Source organism: Gymnoscopelus microlampas (genome assembly GCF_963454915.1).
Source record: "Gymnoscopelus microlampas genome assembly, chromosome: 2".
Classification (NCBI taxonomy): domain Eukaryota; kingdom Metazoa; phylum Chordata; class Actinopteri; order Myctophiformes; family Myctophidae; genus Gymnoscopelus; species Gymnoscopelus microlampas.
Genome location: NC_139939.1, coordinates 48,235,741 through 48,258,189, shown reverse-complemented (window position 1 = coordinate 48,258,189; position 22,449 = coordinate 48,235,741).

The following is a 22,449-nucleotide window of genomic DNA, read 5'->3' as shown; positions in this document are numbered from 1 at the left end:
TTACTGTATTAATTGTATTTTTAGTCACTTGTTCACACATGCAATACATGTTATTAAGATACATATATAGGGTACTGTTCGCTTCACCTGAATTAAATTATGTTCTTGTCTAGCTAGTCTGCAATCTCTGCAGTATACTGTGCACCTGCTTGTGTATGGGTGAGACATTATAGGTACAGCAAGGAAGGGTGGTACAAAAATAATGCAACCAACAAAATGTAAAAACAAATTTGCATATGGAAACTGATTTATCAAACACATTATGTATTATTTATAAACCATAATACTTCCACAGATTTTCTGTTTAACACATCGGGTGCCAGAGGTTTATTAAAATATTATACGTTCAGTGCCTGCATTTCTTCCATCCACTTACGTTGATACGTTTCGTGCTGTAGAAGCCCCGACGCGGAAGTGCATGTAAACAAAGCGTGCGTGCGAGACGGCGGAGGGTCCTGAGTCCCGACTAACGCCTGGAACAATAATATTTCTAACGCGATCCTCCATTGCAGAGTGATCGCCGATCGAAAACGGCTCACTTCCACCACGTTAAAAGAAATGGAGATATTAAGCTTTTAGTCAAGGAGTTAACATTGGAGCGGCCGACCGGAAGGATTTTTGACATGGATCCACACCCGGCCTCTCCTTCTCAGAGACTCCTTGGATGATCCCAAAGTTTCGTTAGAGTGCCCCACGTAGGCCCCACGTATAAAAATAAAATTGGGTCAAAAACGGTGCGGACCGTTTTCGGCACTCCCCGCATGGATTCTCAAAAACGGTCCGGACCGTTTTTGGCACATAATGTGTTAACACAATATAAATATGTGTTAGAATTCTTGCTGGAAGCCATCATTATACATGAGGGATGGAAGCTGAGCAGGCCCAAACAAAAGCGAGTGGACAGTAGTCAATATTTAGTTTTTCAATCTAATAAAGCACCTTAATCTGTGTTAATCAATACCGTATCAATTAGATGCAGTTTTCTTTCCAACTTCAAATTGATGCCTCTGTGTGTTATTCAGAAGGGTAATACTCACCCTTCTGTTAGGTTCCCATCTCTGAAACAAATGAACTACGTTATTAGAGATGACATTTTTAAGCTATGAAGATTGGATGCCACAAATCTGACATCAGTTCCTAATGCCTTGTTGCATCCATTGAATCTCATTTGTCACATCATATCCACATGTAATCCCCCCAACTGGCTGAGATAATGCCATCTTGAATTGAGAGTGAACAGGATCTGAATGACCAAGAGAATACAGGGATGTGACAACTGGCAGGGATCTTGACTGCTGAGCAGTGTTGGGAGTGGACTAACGCATTACTAAGTAACACGTTACAGTAATCCCACTATTTTTGTGATAACTATTGGGTAACAATATTTCGAATCCAGTTACTGAAAATGTAACTAGGCTTGTTATTCGTTACAAAAAATGGCAGCCTGTGCAAAATGTAACGTACGTCCCCGATCCATCTGCCATCTGCTCCAGTCAGAACTAAACCGACTGGTTTCAAAGTATTTTGTTGTTGTTGAAAACATGATGAGTTGAGTCTGGCGTGTGTACTACAAATTTTCATCACAGCCACAGCAACACAAAAATACATATTGAAGCAAAAAAGGTTACTTTAGTAATTAGTTACTTGTATAATGCAGTAACCAAATTAGTAACTAAGTTACTTTTAGAGAACAGTAACTAGTAACTCTAACTAGTTACTAATTTAAAGTAACTTGCCCAACACTGCTGCTGAGCACATTTCCTAAGCTCTCAAAATAAGCTATTTCTATTATAGTAATACAACAGTGTGTTAGTCAATAGGTGTTATGTGAATGCAGGTATGATATGACCCAAAGGCAATGGAATTTCAAACTAGAAAAAGTGCTCCTCGGACCACAGGTCTCCGCCAGGTCAGGTAGGCTATTGTGGCCTCCTGGTGGCGCTATAATAGGCCAACGTGAAAAGGGTGCCATTTCTTCTTAGGCCTTGCACGACAATCGGCCTCTGACTGCATTCATGATTTGAGGCATTTTGTTAAAAACATGTTTTTCGCTAAATTAGACCTGTTCGTGGCGCTATAACAGGCCAATGTTAAAAGGGTGGCATTTGTTCCTCAACATAGTGTGAATGTGCGTAAAACGTTTGAGCACAATTGGACGGTGAGTTCATGATTTGCGGAATTTTGTTCAAAACAAGCCAATAATGCAAACTTTAGATGTCAATCTTAGCAAATCAGTAAAGAATATGTAAAATCAAACACATCCGTCGTGATCACATGACTATAGAGATCATGTGTACCGATTTCAGTGAAATTTCGATAAAATTGGAAGGAGTAGTATAAAATAATGTGTTTTACATAAGTCGGCCTCCTGGTGGCGCTATAAAAGGCAGATGTGAAAAATGCAGGGCAAAGGTTCTTCCTTGACCTCTAGGGAGTGTGCATACAAAGTTTTACACAGATCGGTGCAATTATAGGTAAAAACACAAATCGGCCTGTTATAGCGCCACCATGAGGTTGATTTGAACATTTTCAAATGGTAGTTCTTCCTCGGCCTAATGGGAATGAGCGTGCAAAATTTCACGGAAATTGCATGCTGTGTTCATGATTTGAGGCATTTCGTTCAAAACGGAGCACTCCTGCAAACTTTGGAAGACATTTTTAGCCAATCAGGATGGAATATGAGAAATCTGAAATACCCGCTTCGTTTAATGACTATAGAGATACTGTGTACCGATTTGCGTGACGTTTGGACAAATTCTGTAGGAGTACTGTCAAAAAAGGTGTTTTGCCAAAAGCGGCCTCCTGGTGGCGCTATAACAAGCCCATGTGAAAATTTTGGGGCAGAGGGTATGAATTGGCATCCAGGGAGTGTGTGTGCACAGTTTCGCCACGATCAAGCCAACGGTGCCAGAGATTAGCTGTCCACAGACGGACGGACAGACAGACAGACGGACAGACGGACGGACGGAGGGTAAAACATACTCTCTCGCCATGCCTTTCGGCCTGGCGGAGACAATAACATTATAGGGTGCTACTCTGCCAAACTTATTTCTGGCTTAAGCTTCTAAAATCAGAGAACTTGGATGATTTTACCTCGGTTTTGTGGTTTATTTTCTATTATTTGGACTTGACAAAGGACGCAAGGAAGAAAAGAGATATTCCAAGATAAAATGATGTGAAAAGCATTATGGAGAACTGAATTAAACGGTATAATATGGAAGTGACAATAAACTGATCTTTTGATCTCTTCTCAAAATGACAGCCACCCAAAACAGGCTCCAAGCTGGTCAAATAAGTAGTACGGTGAGTAAAGTGTGCAGATACATGTGATATAGATACCAAGAGAGAGTAGATAGTTACAGATACAGAAGAGACAATACATACAGTAGATGCAGTAATGGTTGAGCAGATATACTGGCTTGGAGCGATATACAGTAACAAACCAAACCACCCACCAGGAATGCTTGCCAAACACTATCTCAAACCACACACACACACACACACACACACACACACACACCCACACACACACACACACACACACACACACACACACACACACACACACACACACACACACACACACACACACACACACACACACACACACACACACACACACACACACACACACACACACACACACACACACACACACACACACACACACTCTTCACATTAAATATTATTGAAGATCAGATCCCCAGCTATTCTCATTTTGTAGCACTCGTAGCTGTTTAATGGTCTCTCTTAATGGCCTCAGGTGAAGCTGGATCCCTATAGTGAACGCCACCGGGTTTTGGAGGGAAGGGAACATGACAATAACTAATGGCCCCAAATTGTTTCAGTCATTATAAAAACGAGTGAAAATGTCAGACGCATATGCATGGCATGGTTTGATCTTCTCTTTTATCAGTTAAAAAAAAAGATAACGGAAATATGTATGTATATTGCATGTGTTTTAGATCTTGTCTTAACAGGTCTGACTAATCTTGAGACAGAAAAATGATCTTATTTGAGGCTTGAGGGCCACTGACTGTGTGTGCGCGTGCGTGCGTGCGTGCGTTCGTTCGTTCCTGCACTGGATTTTCATTTGTCGTTTTCATTACAGTGAAGAGGTACCGTTGGTTCATGTACAGTAATAAGACAAGATACAAGACTTATAGAGAGAGTTATATTCATTACTGCATGGTTTTGCCCCCAAACTGTTTGGACCACAATGAAAGGAAGGAAGGAAGGAAGGAAGGAAGGAAGGGAAGAAAGAAAGAAAGAGAGTCAGTCAGTCAGTTTTAAAATAGGTAAAATAGATGATATACAACTCACAATGTGTCACATAGCGACTAATCTCTCAAGAACAGATTATGCTCTCCGCTTGAATCTGTCGGGGGGGTTCGTCATATCGCGTACGCACTGGCCTACAAGTGGGCGTGCCTTCAGATCAGGAAGCAGGCCGCGCTTTACCCAATCAAATGTAGTGGCCGGGATTTACGTGTGTGCCGATCCTTCCCCACTGGAAACAAAAAGAAACAAACTAATTTAACGATAGCGTCCTCGGAGCAGACAAAACCACGGAAAGATATTCACATTTTAACTTCCACTTTCATCATAGAAACACGTGGGCTTATAACCAAAACGATCCATGTTCTCTGGGAGAAGTGGTGTTAGTGTTCCGTGTAGAAATATTGTTAGTGGGAATGAAAACATAGTCGCACCACCGGAAGTGAAAGGCTGAAGGCAGACCAAAACCCCGGTTTCCCTGCGCACGGGTGCTCCATCGAGCTCCCCCCAGAGCTAAGTGAGAGAGTAAAAAACAGCAGAGGGCGCTGTTTTTCCTTTTTTATTTGGCTATGGGTTCCCAGATTGCATAGCGACTAGTTTTGAGCCAGTAGATGTGCTATCTGCACTACTTTTGTATAACACTTGTATGGTGAAGAAGGGCATTACTTTACAGGGGAAAAAAAGAACAAAGACATAAAAAGTTTCTGCCCCGACAGCAACGTTTTGTAACTACCATGAAAAATTGCAGCACAGTGAGCGTTCTGCTGCTCTCTCCTCTTGAATGGAAGGAAGGTCAACACTGGATGGGTTCATCAATGAACTGTCTGAATTCATGTTGACTGTTTGTTTGTTTGTTTGTTTGTTTGATGTTGTTTGGCCTCAACATCACATTCTAAAGGCAATGGCAATTGCAACTACAACCAAACAAAAAAAACACACAAACTGTTTCAACACTACAACAAAACCACAGCCCTTACAATCCCCAAATAACCCTTACTTAAAGGGATATTTCACTTTCAAACATTCATTTTAAGGCCAACTCAGGTTTTGTGAGCACCCCAGACAGTTGCTTGATTCAGTATTTAGATATTTGATATTCAATTTATTTTAGTTTTTACCAAGGACTTCACCGGCCATTTAAGCCTCATGGCCGTCTGTTTTAATGTGTTTACATTCAGTAATGAATGGGGTTCAATTCTTATACATCGCTATTGTTGTCATACAAACAGAATTTAGATCACAGCTTTGCACACTTTGTATATCCTGAGTGGTCACGAAAACCTCTTGTGTGGTGTAAAGGTAATGGAGACTGACATATTGAGTCCATTGTCATAGGTATCGTGTAGAGATCCTGACATTGCTCTGAGCAACAATACAGCCCACGGTCTCATGCTGGCCTGTGGAGTATTTCCTGAATGGAATGACACTCCTGTGTCTGTTTACCATTACCTCCCATTCATTCTCTCTCGCTTCTATTTTATCACATTGGAGTCCAGATTGACAGGTGTACAGTATGTGTGTGTGCTTGAGTGTGTGCGTGTGCGTGTGAGTGTGCGTGTGCGTGTGCGTGTGCGTGTGCGTGTGTGTGTGTGTGTGTGCGCATGCGTGCGTGCATGCGTGCGTGCGTGCACTGTAGCCTACTGGCCGGGTACAGTAAGTGGAAATGGTAGGCTGCCGTCACGGTGTCTTGGTTTTGATTGTCATACAATAAATTACAGATCACAAAAGGCATCACATGACAGCGCGTGTTCGGCATTGATTCTTCCACCAATGCCAAGACGGTAGCTCTTTGTAGCACTGTTTTTATGTCCTCTTAAATTCTGTGTCCTCCAATATCACGGCCATCTCATCTCGTATACCCTGTACCTCCGACCTTTGTGTCAAATAATAAACCATATCCTATATTAAAATTGGCTAATGGGCGGGCGGGCGGGCGGACCGACGAACAGACCACGTCTTCACGCTTATGTCACTATGACTCAGCCGTAACCAGGGCTTAATTTGTGCCCCCGAGTGCCTGCTGCACTCGGGGAAATATAGAAATTGTTCTGTCACCTCAAATGCACATAGTTAATAAAACATCAACTGATGCACAAACTTGGACACATCAGTGTTGCAACAGACACCCTCCTCCAGGCGACCCGACCGAGGCTGATCAGACCCCGGCCTGTGTCCAAGTGGCATGCTACTGCCCCCACTGTCTCTTGGGGGTTAGAGACAGTGCTAAAAAGGGGTTAGTTAGGGTTAGCCTGGCACTAGCAAGACCGACAACGCGGATCCACTCACACGTGGCAGTATGTGAGTGAATCCACGCCATCAGTCCGGCCAATGCCAGGCCAGGCTAGGTGAGATGTTGCAGCTGGTGTTGGTGTTGGCGACACTAGGAGGCTCTGAGCACTGTGGGTTGCCTCCGGGCCTGGCTCCTCCTTCGTCTGACCAGAAGTAGGGGATTTTCTGTGCGTTGCGTCGTCGTTGCTGCTGGGCAAGAACATCTCATGCTGCCTTGATGGATACCGCAAATAACGCATCATTTGCCCATATATGGAGATCTCTGTATCTGTCTGTCTACCTCCTGCATGTGTCCCTTTTATGTCCCTTTAATTTTACTTTTTGGCTATTTTGCTAATCGTACTACCTTTACTTTTTGGATGCGCTGTGGGGAAAAATGTAATCATCGGTGACTTTCGCCGGACCCAACTTCCGCCGGGGCTCGACCCAGCGGAACCTCATCTCGGAGCTATCGTGGAGAGTGAGGTTCCAAAAGGGGCTAGTTTTGGTACAGCCACGCTGGTGCACCGCTCATGCACGTTGGACAAAACTTAAAGCCGGCCGGACCAACGTTAATGTACGTAGAGCCGCATTTTCAAACTGTCGACTCTGTAGTTTTTCATGGTGATTTGTTGTGATTCCCTCATCTTGCAGCGCATCCGACCAGCTACTATCAGCATGTGGGCTAAGCTCCTTCTGTTTACTATGTGTGTGTGTGTGTGTGTGTGTGTGTGTGTGTGTGTGTGTGTGTGTGTGTGTGTGTGTGTGTGTGTGTGTGTGTGTGTGTGTGTGTGTGTGTGTGTGATGACCTAGGTGAAGAGTGAAGAGCTATAGTCTTTATATGCAAAGCAGGGGTAGGTCCCGAGGTGCAGGCAGATAGAGTAACAAAGAATTAAACCAGCAACTATACACAAATCCATCTGTTGGTGTCACGGTGCGCTACGTAGATTTGTTCTGCGCGACACAGTCTCTAAGCTGTGTGCACGGGCGCACAATATAGGGGGAACATTGCATCCCACATTTGATTTTCTGCACAGATGGGGGAAGTTTTCGTACAGCTCGCCAAGCCCCAGCATTGTGTGCCTTGCCTGAAGGGGATTCAAAAATAGAATCCTTGTATCATTTATGTGACATGTTACCTTTGCAGTGCCAAATGCTATCTTTAGAAGGGAAATGAAATATACTTAGCATAAACTGTAAATATTTTAGACTTCGGAGGCCCATCCGCCTGCTCTTTGGCACACTTTTCAAAAATAGCACCACGTCTGCAAACAATAAATAATTGAGTGGCACGTTTAAAAGCCCATACATGCATGTTTCAGCAGTCTTGTTCAAAAGCTACAGCCAGAGGCTAGGGGTAACTACTTATACTATAACATGGTTCGGAGCCTCTGGAAGTCACTGACTATACGGGCCTCGTTGGCCCGTCGATAAGACTCACCACTTACAATAATAACCCTTTTTATGTAATGTAGGTGCAAGGTGTAACTTTAGGAAACTACAGCCATTTCAGCTACTTCGTTTGCTGTCAGAGCAATTTTACAATATACGTTGATTAATGGTTGGACATTAAAATCAACAGTCAATGATACAGACAAATAGATAAATAAAACTACTTCTACTACTACTACTACAACAAATAATAATACATGAATAATAATAACAATGTATCCAACATCTGTCAACCTCGTACCAGCTCACAACCCCACCCTACTCCACCTATCACACAGACCCCACTCTCCCTCCAGACCCTTCTCCCCATTCACACAGCACCTCAAATTTCTCTCAATATTCCGTAAGGTCAACATCTCATCCACTGATCAATAACAAAAAGTGCTCTACAGATGTCATCAGGAAACATGCATTGTAGAAGGCACCGTGAAAGATTGAAAAGCTTAAGGCGTTTCCCTTCAGATGATTGAAGAAAATCCATGTACCTCGAAGGTTTTGGTCGAAAGTTTGTTTACCTTAAAATTAACGTTGGGAGCATGTAAAACAGTTTGCTGTTCTTCATAGTTCTGTGCATTTAGCCTCCATTTTGTCACTGGCTTGCATTTGCTTCGAAAGAGCTCAGCTCAGGCAATGTCTGTCTGTGACCCTTCTCTGGACAAAGTCCAATTTCACTTCGAGTGATGTTATTATGGCCACTTTGAATTCCATATAGCTGCTTTGTTCCCTCAAGTGATATTATTATCTCCACCAGGCAGAGATTTTGTTTTCGCCCGTTTGTCTGCATGTGTGTTTGAGTGTCTGTCTGTGCACAGCTATTCACAGAAACTTGCTGAACCAATCAGCATCAAACTTGTCATGCACACTGCCAGTATGCCAAGGAAAACACTTTTTTTTAAAAATCTGCCTCATGGTGGCGCTATAGAAGGATGCTTTACGTTTTAGCCTATCACTCTTAAACTGTAAGTCGTACCGTAAAAATGCAAACAAACTCACACAAATCACTACGCAATATCTATGGAGTAATGTGATGAACATGTATCATTCAGATTTTTCATATTCCATTCTGAGTGCCTTCCATAGTTTGTGAGAGGGGCCTTAGGGAATGCATCATCTAATTGACCCCAAATTTGAATCACACAGTGAGATGCCTGTAAACAGTGCAGAGCCAAAAGCAATTTCACCTAAGACCGAGGGGACACCCTAGGAGTCCTATCAAAACGAATAGAGAGATTTAATATGGAGCAACCAGATCAAGGATTATCAGCATAATACACCTCCAAATCTTTGTTATGACTCTCACTGTAAGTGTCAAGACCAAAAGAGCCATAAAATGTGTGATAGAACATTTTACTGTGCAAGACACTATACCACTGACTACCCCTCAACAAACTGGCCAGTGGTCTTGTTAGCGTGAGACCAACTAGTAATGCAATAAGACCTATCAGTGTGTGTTAAAGCATGTACAGTGGCTGGTTGCCAAGAGGTCGACATGGATTTTTTCTTAAATTGGCTTGAATTTAACCCCGTCTTAAATCCATGAAAATGTATGACACCGCGCCCCTCTCTATCCTTGATTTAAAATGTGCTATGAAAACGTGATTGGCTGTTTCTGTTGAATGGTTATACCTAAAGCCAGATTGCATAGGTTGCAAAGGTAAGGGACTTTTGTTCTGGTAGGAAATGAGTTGTTCTCTTGACACCCCCTTATCAACTACCTTTGGGGGGACAGTATTGATGGTAGAGCTTAAGATCTCTGCCCGAACATGATATGGGTTTGGGTCGGGTCTGTCTTTATTGCCGACATATCGTGCTCATGTGGGGTTCGGGCTTTACATTTATATGCAGCCGACGTCAGTAAACTGTGTGCGGCAGCCAGCGCAGCACGTGCCACTTGTTTTATGTTAATATTATAGATTCCGTGGCAGCCAGCAGCATTGGATATAATTCATATGTTGGATGATGATGAATCCAGCAGGATAAAGTTTGCGGCTATTGACAGAGTAAATGGAGTTCAGCTGTCACGGCAGCAAAGTGAGCGCACCTCCTTGACACATCAAAGCATGCTGTGCCAATCTCCCACGTTTGAATGAAGCGCTTGCATAACTAATTAATGTGTGCCGACGGTCATTTTGAAATACAAAATGAGCATAACACTGCTATTTGGAAAAAAAAACTCCTGTTCTTGAGGAATAACCAATCCTATATACATCATTACAATATAAGATTTAATGAGGAGATAAAAAAAAAGGCTGCTGCTGCTGTTTTGAAAAATTACAGGCTTTTATCAGTTTCGGCCTTAATAAAAGGTTAATATAAGATTTAATGAGGAGATAAAAAAAAGGCTGCTGCTGCTGTTTTGAAAAATGACAGGCTGTTTTAAATTTCGGCCTTAATAAAAGGTTATCGAGGTCGGTCTCAGGCCTGGTAAACCTTTTGCCAGGCTCGGTCCATGTTAAGCTCAACTTTTCCGGCCCAATTAAAGCTCTAATTGATGGGTCTGTAATTATAGACATCCCGTGGGTCAGCTGATTCGAATAAACACAAAGGGCAGGATTTACACAACTGCAACGTGAGTCATTGTTGGTGTGTGGGTGCTTTTTACATCATCACTGACCTTAACCAGTGTGGTAAAGTACAAGCCCTCGTTCATTTGTCCTTGCCATGGGGAAATGATCGGAAACATGCAACGCAAGCCTCACGCCCCATGTGGGATTGGCACATTGCATTATGGGTAACCTGCCACATAAATTCCATCAGTCAGCATCACCGGTGCCTGCTCCCGTTGATTAATTCATTCATTTATTCAAATTAGCCTACGTCCATTCAAAGCTGCTTGTAATCTATGTAACGTGCATTCCTTCTTAATGAGAACCGGGTCGTTGGAGAAGCCAGGGAAAGTGGAGGTCTGTCATTAATGAACAAAATGTCATAGGTAAACACCGTGAAGATTTTATTTATTTATGCAGACTGAGCCAAGGTAGGGCTCGATAAGCATTATGCTTCTCCCTGTCCCCTTTTTTGGCATCTTGGACACTTTATTATGACAAATGGACTCGACAACTTGTATCATGGACTTTTGAGATTGTGACTTGTTCTAAATTGCACTATTGTACACTACACAGACATGTTTTTGTTTGTCCAAAAAATGCTGAAAATAAACTGAACTGAACTGAGCTGCACTGAAAATGTCATAGGAATGCACAGCAGACAGACATTTTGATCACAAGGCAGTGTTCATTTTGGCAGCTAATTTAGATTTGGTCTTTGTCTTACTCTTTCGGACAAAAATACTTATTAGTTTTAGTCAAATTTAGTCATTTCTATCCTCATTTCTATTTTAGTTTAGTATTAGTCAACGGACACTCTAAAGGTTTTAGTCTAGTCATTAGTTTTAGTCAAATAAATACAATAATGTCTTTAAACCAATTCAATTAGGCCAATACAGGTAGGTATTGGATTTAAGATATAAATAACAGTATTATCATAAAATATATCACATTTTGAAGATTCAAATTATGGGATGACACAATACAACTACTTATGCACATCATCATGTGTTACAACATTTTCACAAAATACTGCATGTACAATAGAATCCTACTAACAAATCAAAACAAAAAAAAACGTCTCAGCTTATTAACCACGTGACTGGTACCCTGCATTTTTAGCCATGTGATCTTTCTAAGCGATAGCAAAAATTATAATGTACCTATACTGTACTGTATTGTTTTGGATGAAACATACACTATAGACACAAACAGCCAAGGATTTCCTCTCAACATCACCGTCAATACGGAAGACATACTGTAGACGTATACCACGCAACGCAAACAACCCAACAACACAGTCCGTAAGTCACTGACGTGCCCTTGGTGAACGTACATTAACCATTTTTATAGAGCTCTATGACAGCAACAGGTCTGAAAAGCTACATTTACCGCATTTGTTTCGGTAAGTGACCCAACAGCCGCATGCACTTACTGTAAACTGTTCTATGTTGCAACTCACTACCTTCAACAGACACAACACAACACAACTGTAGATTCAGATCAGCATTCAATTCCAGAGCCAGAAACAGTTACTGAACATGTTGGGCCATTGGGTCCCAAAATGACAGCAATAACAACAGCTTGAATCACATTAGAATATACATCAGCATACAACACAAGCAGCAGCAGCAGCAGAACAAAAACAAACAAAAAAGGGTTCTCACCTTCAGACGTCTTCTACTTGTGATGGTGATGGCCAGGGTCAAACTTTCCTCCATACATCTGGCTGGCCCGCCAGTATACTTTCCTCCCCTGTTGGGAGCTCCCGGTGTCAATGGCAGTGACCGACCAGCCCCATTCTCCAGGCTGCCATCTTCTCACTCGTCTCAGGTCCCACATCGAAGAGGCCCGGCCTCCGATGGTGGTTTACACAGGGGACAGGTGGTGATTATGTGGTCGGCAGTCCGCTCAAGCTCCCCCACTCGCATGCTGTGCAGTCTGCCAGTTCCCACTTCTTCATAGATGTTTTGAAGCAGCCAACCCCACAGCGGGGTCCATTGCCAACATGTGGGCGCATGCTGACTCCCACTCCTGCTTCTAGGAGGCCGCCATCCATGCCTTTGTTGACAGGTCATTAGGGATATAGGACTGAGCAGCTCTTGTGTCACCTTGTTGTATGGGTGGTGGGACTTGAGTCTGTTCAGAGGCAGTGAACGCTGTCGTAGTGGTGTCATGCAGGATATGCCAGTCATGTTATCGTTTCTGGCTATCCTTGCTAGTACAAGAGTAGCAAGCCTCTCGTCAGAAGCCGGCCGGGGCAATTCCCTCCAAGACTGGGAGGTAGAACACAGGGGTGGGCTTCAGACAACCAGTTATGATCCAGAGAGTTGTTAATGGCAGTATAATCAACCTTTTTGGCATGTGGGCTTCTACACCAGGCTGGGGCATAGTATTCGGCTGCAGCGTGGAGATTCGTCGTTCCTGCTCTTGTACCTGTGTATATGGCTCCTAGGGTCCGGCTGGAGTAGGTTGGGAGCAACACCATAAGCCTTAAGTGTTTGAAAGAAAGAAAGAAAGAAAGAAAGTTAAGTGACCAAGAGTCACATATAATCTTTTTTCACAACAACTCGCTACTTTCTACAGTAGCCGCAACACAACATACAGCCTAGTATACGTATATAGTGCATCCTGTCACAACATGCTACAGTATACGTGTACTAGGCTGTGTATGTTGTTGTTTTTTTTTGTAATTAAAGTATTTATTCTTTTTTCCAACAAATAAACATGACAAAACATAACAGACAAAACCAACAACACAACAGTACAGACAATACAGATAATACAAAAAATAAAAATACAAAAAATAAAAAATAAATAAACATAAAAACAAACAACATAAATTAAATACACCTAACACAGGCAGTCATAACACAACTAGGCTAAGCGGACAACACCCCCTACCTCCCCTTTGTGATTTTTGATTACACATCAATTGCGATCTGTTTCAACATATGATCAATGCAGCAAACCTTTTATGTACAAAAAGAAGTAGTCCCACACTAGATGAAACTTCCCTTTAACATTATTTTTTCTGGCAATCAAGTATTCATAAGAAGCGGTCTCAGTCATAAGTTGGGTCCACTCTGCCAGCCCTGGTGGGCTGTGTATGTTGTGACAGGTACAGTCACTGAACATGATTCATTGCCAGAAAGTCAATGGGGCCGGGGTAAATTTAGTTTGATTTTGGATAGTTGACAGATATTCAACCACAGAGCTACTCAGGGATGTCAAAACAAAGTAGGCTACTCAACTTTATTTGTATAATTTGTATTTTCAATTGCTTTTAAATCAAACTCTAATGTGCAGGTATGTGAGCACACCCTTTAGATTTTTTTTAAATATTGTCAATATTAAAAAATATATATTATTGTAAATGATGTAATAATTACAGCCATAATGGTAGAACTGATATGATAACGCCTAGATTGAGCAGAGTACTTGTTATAACCAGTAGACATAACGTACATACAGTACATACATAATCTAACTTGTCCTTCAATTGTCAAGTGACAAGAGTTGTAAAATCATGCTTCTTCCAACTCAGAAATATTGCTAAAATCGAGTCCTTCTTTTTGTTGTCATTTGCAGACCTTGAAAAAGCAATTAATGCTTTCATTTCATCAAAACAAATAAACAGAATAAACATTTTTCTCTTCCCTACTTATTGACTATCTTGTGGTATGTTGTAACATGCACACATTATAAAATAGCTACAGCTAGAAATCTGACAAGGGTATGCCCTTGACTTAAATTGAGAGATTAAATAGAACTCTAGATGTGCTATTTAGGTTCTAACACTCCAATACCACTTTCAATTAAAAGAAAATCAATGGTTAACAGTTAATTATGAGGTTCCGTTTGGTGCTGTTACACCCCAACAAAACATTGTGTATTTATTCATTTAGGCAATTCAAGTTGCCTAAGCCATTAATACCGGGTCAAGAATCTGTGTCATTTTTAGATTTATTTGGGCTATTCAAAAATAGCAGATCTACAAGCTTGTAGCGGGCACCGAGTGCCACGCTACGAGCTTGTAGATCTGCTATTTTTTTTTAAATCATGAACATTTGTGCAAATCTTTGAATATATATATTTTTAAAGCAAACATTTTTAACTCAAATCTTTGCTTCTGGGGGATTCTACAATTGTCTTCTAAATCCTAACCGCACGCACGCACGCGCACACGCACGCGCACACGCACACGCACACACACACACACACAAACTCACCTGGAGAATAAACACAGTTGAGGAACAGTTTCTCACGAAGAGTCTTTCAACTGTGACTCATTAGTGTTCATTCCCTGTGACAACACTGACACCCTGCTCAACTTCCATGAGGTGGAACGCTACAATTACAAGTTGTTTGTTTCACTCTTTCACTTCCAAACACAACACACTTGTAATGAAGACCTCTCTGACTGTTTCACAGCAGCTGTGGGGGAAGGGGGCGGGGCGACTAGGCGATTTAGGGAGTGTCTACCAATAACTTGCATTCACAGAGAGTCTTCCAGAGAGCATCTGACAATAACACATTATTTTGTGTGTCAATTAGCTGTTTCACTGCGTGTGTGTTTTTTTTTAAGACTATATTGACCTTTTGGCAGTGGTGTAAAGTAACTAGGTACATTTACTACTGTACTTAAGTAGCCTACAATTTTAAGGTATTTTTTACTGGAGTATTTCCAATTTCCAATACTTTTACTTCTACTCCACTACATCTCAGAGGCAAATATTGTACTTTTACTCCACTACAATTATTTGAAAACTTTAGTTACTAGTTACTTTGCAGATATCAATTATTACATTATAAAACATAGATTAACCACTTTAGCATTAATTTATACCTATAGGCTATTTGAAAATAGACGATCTAAGCTTGTAGATCTGCTATTTTTTGTAGATTGTGAGCTTGTAGATCTGCTATTTTCAAACAGTTTAGTATTTTACTTTTGGTACTTCATGTACATTTTGATACCAATACTTTCTTCTTTTCTTTCTTTTACTCAAGTCAATTTTGAATTCCGGACATTTGCTTGTAACAGATTACTTCTACATTGCAGTATTGATACCTTTACTTAAGTAAAACATTTGAGTACTTTTTCCACCACTGCCTTTTGAATTTGCCCCCTTGGATGTGGGATATTTCACTTTCACACATGTTTGGGGTCATTTTATCGTCTACTCAGGCTTTTGTGAGCACCCCGGACAGTTTTTTAAGTTGCTTGATTCAGTATTTTGATATTTGACATTCATTTTATCTAGACACGCCCCCTTCCTATACAAACACATTGTAACTTCAAACTCCATTTTAACCATGATAGATTCATCGAAAACACCCGTCCTTGTTCTGGTGACTCATACTGCCCCCCTTCTATGTGAGGGGGCCATGTTTTTTCAGTTACTTTTTTTCTTTCTTCATTTTCCAAATAAATTATAAATCCCAAGTGCAGGTTGCACAAAACTTTCCCAATAAGTCTGTTTTATTTGTTTTGAAAAGCATAGCCTGTGAATGTCATTTATTTATTCATTTATTTATTTATTTTAATACGATTCTGGCAACAGATAGGCTATAATAAAAGGCTTCCATTTTCAAATGTGTCCAGAAAGATTTTTCTGTAGTTTTTAAAATATGTTGATAAGACACACAATCAGCAGTCACACAGCGTTGTAAATATGTTTTCCAATAAATATTCCTATTCAAGGCTGCCAATGTATGCATTTAAATATGCTTTATTTCAACCTTGAAATTGCACTATGAATTATGTGTGTGTAAAACTTTCCCCCATTAAATGGGTTCTTGGTATAAGAAAGTCCTTGCTGTGTGACAAGTGAAATTGGAAGTGATGAAACAACAAAATGAGCAGACGAAATGGAAATGGAGCACTATAAAATTGAAAGTGATCAATTATCTTTGTGCGGTTCTCTCCCCTGATTGGATAAAATTGCTATTCCAACCTGAAAATGTATTTTCTGCTTGCTGTGCCCAAGGTACACAATGGGCACGTCTCAAAATCTCTGTATTCATAGCGAAAATAGGCGATCAACAAGCTCACAATGCGTCACATCATGATGCGTTTCAGATTTTTCTTAACTCTAAGTTAACCACTTGAACCCAGCCCTAGTATGGGAAGAACGTTTGGCAAAAATAGCAGATCTACGAGCTCACAGCAGGTTTTTCCATAAGGTATATCCATAAAGTATTGAAATAGGCTCTATGCACAGCAGCCATATTATCACTTCCTTCACAGGTGTTACCAATGATACTAATGAAGGCTCTGTTCCATTTAGTGTAGCACAGTGGTTTCCACGAGCCCCATAACTCTGCGAGTGTACAAATGGAACCAAATGGACCCGTAAGCAGAGTTACACACCCGTAAGGGGCCATTTGGAAGCCCATGAGGGTCCCTGGACTCCAACTTTAGACCCACTGGTGTAGCAGAGTGTTTCCAGTGGGCCAACATGCACAATATCAGCACCCTGACTTTGTTTGACCAGAATGGAACAGAGCCTTCATTAGTATCATTGGTAACACCTGTGAATGTCTTCATAATATGGCTGCTGTGAATAGAGCCTATTAAGGCTTCCTGCAATTTGACCTTTGACACGAGGAACAAGCATGACATAATGCTTGCTCTTGCTCCTCTCTTATGTCGCTTCAAACCATATCAGTTCATATGTTCTGGGAACTTTTTCTGAAGTATATAAAATGTGATCAACTTTCAGTTGGTGAACTCAATCTTCAACTGGTAATAATCCAACTGCCATCGTTTCTACACGTCCGACCTACCATAATGGGCCCCGGGAGGAACTTTGAGCATGTAATACATATTCTGTATTTTGTTTAAAAACAATTGGGGAATTAATCCACTATACAATTTAGAGCAGGCATAGTCAATGTGGCACTGAAATAATGAGGCAACTAAAAGTTTCTTAACCTTAATATTCAGAGAAAAAAAGTTTTAGTTGCCTCATTATTTCAGCGCCAATTTTACTATGGCCAGTGGTAGCTGCAGAGTAGCAAAATCATTTGATCTGTCAGTGTTAGGAATGGATACTGGGTATAACGCCAGTGTATCAATACAAGGTGAGACTATAGCATTGCTACAACAGACAAAAAAAGTGCAATTTGTACTCTACCACAGAAATCCCCCTTCCTTTTATAAATATGCAAAACACTCTGTTATCTCTTCTGCTACACAGGTCTCCTACACAGGCAACCTCCATGTTTCCCATTATATCAAATAGATGCTGTTTGGGTGAGAGGGTTTGGACCACGGTCCCTCACGCCAACACTTAGCTGACGCTATAAGCCTCTCATCAAACCATGTTCCACAGAATAGATACAGATTATTAATACCTCAGAGAAAATCTGCTCCATCAAGAGATGCTTTTTCTGCTTGCCACGGCCTGCACAGCTGGATGCAATGTACCAGACAAATGGCCCATGGATCAATAGGAACTACAGTGGATACTTCACTTTTTTTGTGGTGAAGTACAAGGCCCCCAAATCACTGGGTGACTATGCACAGTAAGTTATTAAAACCTTTAAACATTGCTTGTAACCAAAGCAACCTTGGAGGAAAGCTGTGGCTGACTTCAACAAATTAAATCTCTGAAGAAGGTGAATGTCACAGACATGATTAAAATCGCTCTGTATAGAAAACTAAGAAGGAATAAAATAAAATGAACCCAGTTCAATGGACAGTACTGGTTTTATAAGTCCCTTACTAGAGCTGCTCCTCCATGACCTGTCTTAAGATAAGCGGTTGAGGACGGACGAACGGACGAACGGACGGACGGACGGACGGACGGACCGAGCGACCGACCGACCAACCAACCTACTTACCGCCTACCTACCGACCTGCCATGCAGTGAATTCCGACACGATCTCACAAAGACCGGTAATATGGTAATAATGTTATCAGACATCTAATGACTTCAACCCATAATACTTTGTAAACTTGACCTTTGGCTTGGTAGTTGGTCCGTTCTTTTTCCCTGTACACCAAACCTCTTCGCCGAAAATAGCCGATCTACAAGCTCACAACGTGTTGCAGATGCGTTGTGAGCTTGTAGATCTGCTATTGTCGGCGAATGTTCCCCTCAGAATAGGGATGCAAGGGTTAAAGTGGTTAATGTAAAAAATAAAAAGTCTCCATCACACAAAGATTTGGTGGCCCCCATGCAGTATCTCTGAGGAACCCCTAGGGGTCCCGGACCCACCTGTTGAAGACCCCTGATTTAGATTGATGCTATAGTAGGTATGTTGGTTACTGCTGCTAAATATGTTATTTAGCCGTTAATCTCTCAAGAACAGATTCTGCTCTGCGTTTGAATCTGTCAGGGGGAGGGGTTCGTCATATCGCGTACGCACTGGCAAACAAACAAACAGCAGAGGGCGCTGTTTTTCCTTTTCATTTGGCAATGGGTTCCCAGATTGTTTAGCCGTAGATAGGTGTCCAGGCCCAGTTTGTTATCAGCTTTGTAGCACATTACATATGTATTTTCTTATAGCATTCTAATTTGGCATGGCATAATTACAGGTGTTGTGGGGAAGTGGGGTGGTCCTTGAGGATTATGCTAGTGGTCCAGACTAAAGGTCTAGAAAAAGGTTGAGAACGACTGGACTAAGGTTCATGGCGCTCATGGAAACTTGATATGAGCATCAGTTAAATCAGTGGTTCTCAACCTTTTTCCCGTCAAGGAACCCCAAAATGAAAATGTATTTGGAACATGTATCAGACCCCCATCTGAACATATTTTGTGGCAGGGACCCCATACAAGATTTGTGTTGTTAAAATTTAAGCATCCGACGCATAGGGTTAAAGTGGTTAAACTGACATTGATGCTATATTAACTCATTTTGGATGACCGCGTCAAGGACCCGTAGGGGTCCCCAGAGCAAAATATTTCAATTATAAGTTGTAGAGGGGGACAGAGAGAGGACAGTAGCATCATGATACGTCGCTCTAATTGCAATTCCTCTTCCAATATGGCTGCGTAACCACCGGCAACCACTCTCTGAAACTGTCACATGACAGGCCGTTTACTGGGCAAATCAATTGCACCAACGTGTTTTACATTAAAGTTCAAATGCACTTCGTTCTCCATACACGCTGTTTAGACGGCGCAGGCTGCGGTCGCTCACCAAACCAAATCCTCTTTGAAGTCTTGGGCTTCGCTGACGATGACAATTACCTGCTATATACCAAACAGGTATCCTGCCTTATTTATTACGCAGGTTGGTTCAACACTTCATGCCGTGCCTTCCTCTTTCCTTTGTGAGTAATTTCCCCACCATAACTCACACGTCGAAAGCGGTAACTAGAAATTGTGTCCCTGGGGAAGAAGTGTGTGTGTGTGCGTGTGTGTGTGTGTGTGTGTGGGGGGGGGGGGGGTTTCCAGTCGTGTGCTCTAATTGGGGACTGCATTATTCAACATCTGAGTTACCTGTTAGCCTGCAGTGGTGTGCTGGTTTAATGTAATATAATGTAGCTAATGTCATTTCTGAGTAGGGTAACAGGGTACAACCGGTGAAGTCCTAAGGGCGAGGTGGAGGATAAAAAGGGAATATCTTGCACGCGCACACACACACACACACACACACAAACAAACAAACAAACACACGCACCCTAGGTGCTATGTTCATTGTTTGCCTGGGATCCTTGTTTCTTTGAGGCACTACACTGTCTCTCTGCTGCACTTTATTTGTGATTATTTACCTTCTTTATTGAGTAGAGTTCATGCTTACTCTGCTTATTCTGATCTCGCACTTGTAAATCACCGGATAAGAGTGCCTGCTAAATGCCTAAATTGTAAATTTCTCGCTCACACACACGCACACGCACACACACACACACACACACACACACACACACACACACACCCACACACTCGTGTACAGTTTATTGCCCCCACTGGGAAAGCCAATGAGCCGCGTATGTATTGTTGATCACCTAATCTCTACTCCTCAGTCTGAGTTAATACTCTTGCTGACCCTGTTGTTTGTTAACACAAACAATATAGCTTCTTGTTACAGTATAATGTCTCCCTATCTTCACACACAATATATAGAGCCTGTTAAGCAGCGCACTTTTATTTCCACATAACATTCACATTTTCTGATAGGGGACAAGGGACATGCTGGAGAAACAATGTGTCTTTTATGGTCCATTTGGTAAAATAATGTTTCCTTTTTGTTGTCATTTTGCTCCAAACATACAGTACTGTACATGTACATTTAGATAGATAGATAGATCAGCCTGATCTCACAGGATGTAATATACATTGCACGGACCCAGTGCACGTCATTCCGGGCATAGTTACCTAGAAAACCCGAAGATCTGTGCATATGTACGGCGAGTCCCACGGTGGGCATAACCAGTTGCAATCCGGAAAAACCCGGAAGCAGAGCAGCCCCCACAACAAAATGCACGATGCTGTGCCTATCGGTACATAACTCAAACGGCGCTGAGTAGGCTCAAGGGAACGTTGCAACGTTCGGGACGGCAACTTGTTCGCTTTAGCTCACTCGGTGGTCCCTTACGTGGCTCCAGTTCCCTTGAGACTGCGTGCCTCCGAAATGGTTTAGTTACAATGGGGGAGATGCGAGGCGGCTATGCAAGGATTTTGGGGTTTTCCAGTTGTCTATGCACTGAATGACACCCAGTATACTAAGTCGTGTGAGATCGGGTTGGATAGATAGATAGATAGATAGATAGATAGATAGATAGATAGATGACTGGACATCTGGATGGGAGTGTCCAGACCGGGTGACCTCCGGCCGTGTGCTGATGGGTCATACTGGTAGTAATCATAGCAGGGACCATGCAGGCGACAAGGTTTCACGCTTGAAAATGAAGCTAACGCGGAGGTAATGAAAACTCTACAGTTCTCATTAATGGCCCAGCAGCTGCCGCTGATTCCCCTCCTCCGACTGCAAAATAAATATCATTCCATTGAAGCCCGTCGCGATTCAACGCGTTGTGAGCTTGTAGATCTGCTATTTTCACTATATTTGAAATAGGTCTTAAAATTGGTTCATTCATAATGTATTTTCTCCATTCCCAGAAATGTAGTGAAGTAAAAAAAAGTACAATATTTATCTTTGAAATGTATCGGAGTGAAAGTATCCAAAAATACAAATAGTCAAGTAAATACTTCATAACTGTCCACCACTGGTTGGCACGTACAGTTCATCACATAATTGCATTCAGTCTTTTTCCTCTAAATGATCTCTGCCACTCAATTTGACTAACATTGGACGAGATATACTGTAAATGTTGTAATATGAAAATCTATATATATTTTCTGCAATCTATACTGTATCTCCCACACTGCCCCTGTCTGAGGGGGCAGTGTCAGTGTGGGAGATACAGTATAGATTGCAAAAAAATATATATAGAGATATTAATGTTTTCTTTTAGTTTCATCGTTCCAATATCACAGAACTGGCCAAATGCAAGTACATTCATAGTAATCCTATTCTGTTCCTCCAACCTGAGAAAGAAAAAATTATAACGGCCGATCTACACTCACACGATGCACACATGCACATGTACGCACACACGTACTTTTAGATCCAGTCCTATTTTAAAATTCTGTGTATGGGGGACTTGCGTATCGGCGCGCCTGGTGTAGCCGGTATCATTGATAATCAATTGGATCTAAACAAACGCGCTGTAGGCTATACGCATACGCTCGCTTTGAAAAGTCTGGTGTAGATCGGCCGTACAAAATAATTACCTATTTCAAATGCCGTCCATCTCTGTACTTGCGGGCGCACATACACACCTATACGTAGGCTACAGAACTGTTTCTCATTCACCAGATGGTCTTCAGTACAGCTCATCCATACTCATACAAATTCACAGACATAATCAATGAAACTCAACCAGTGG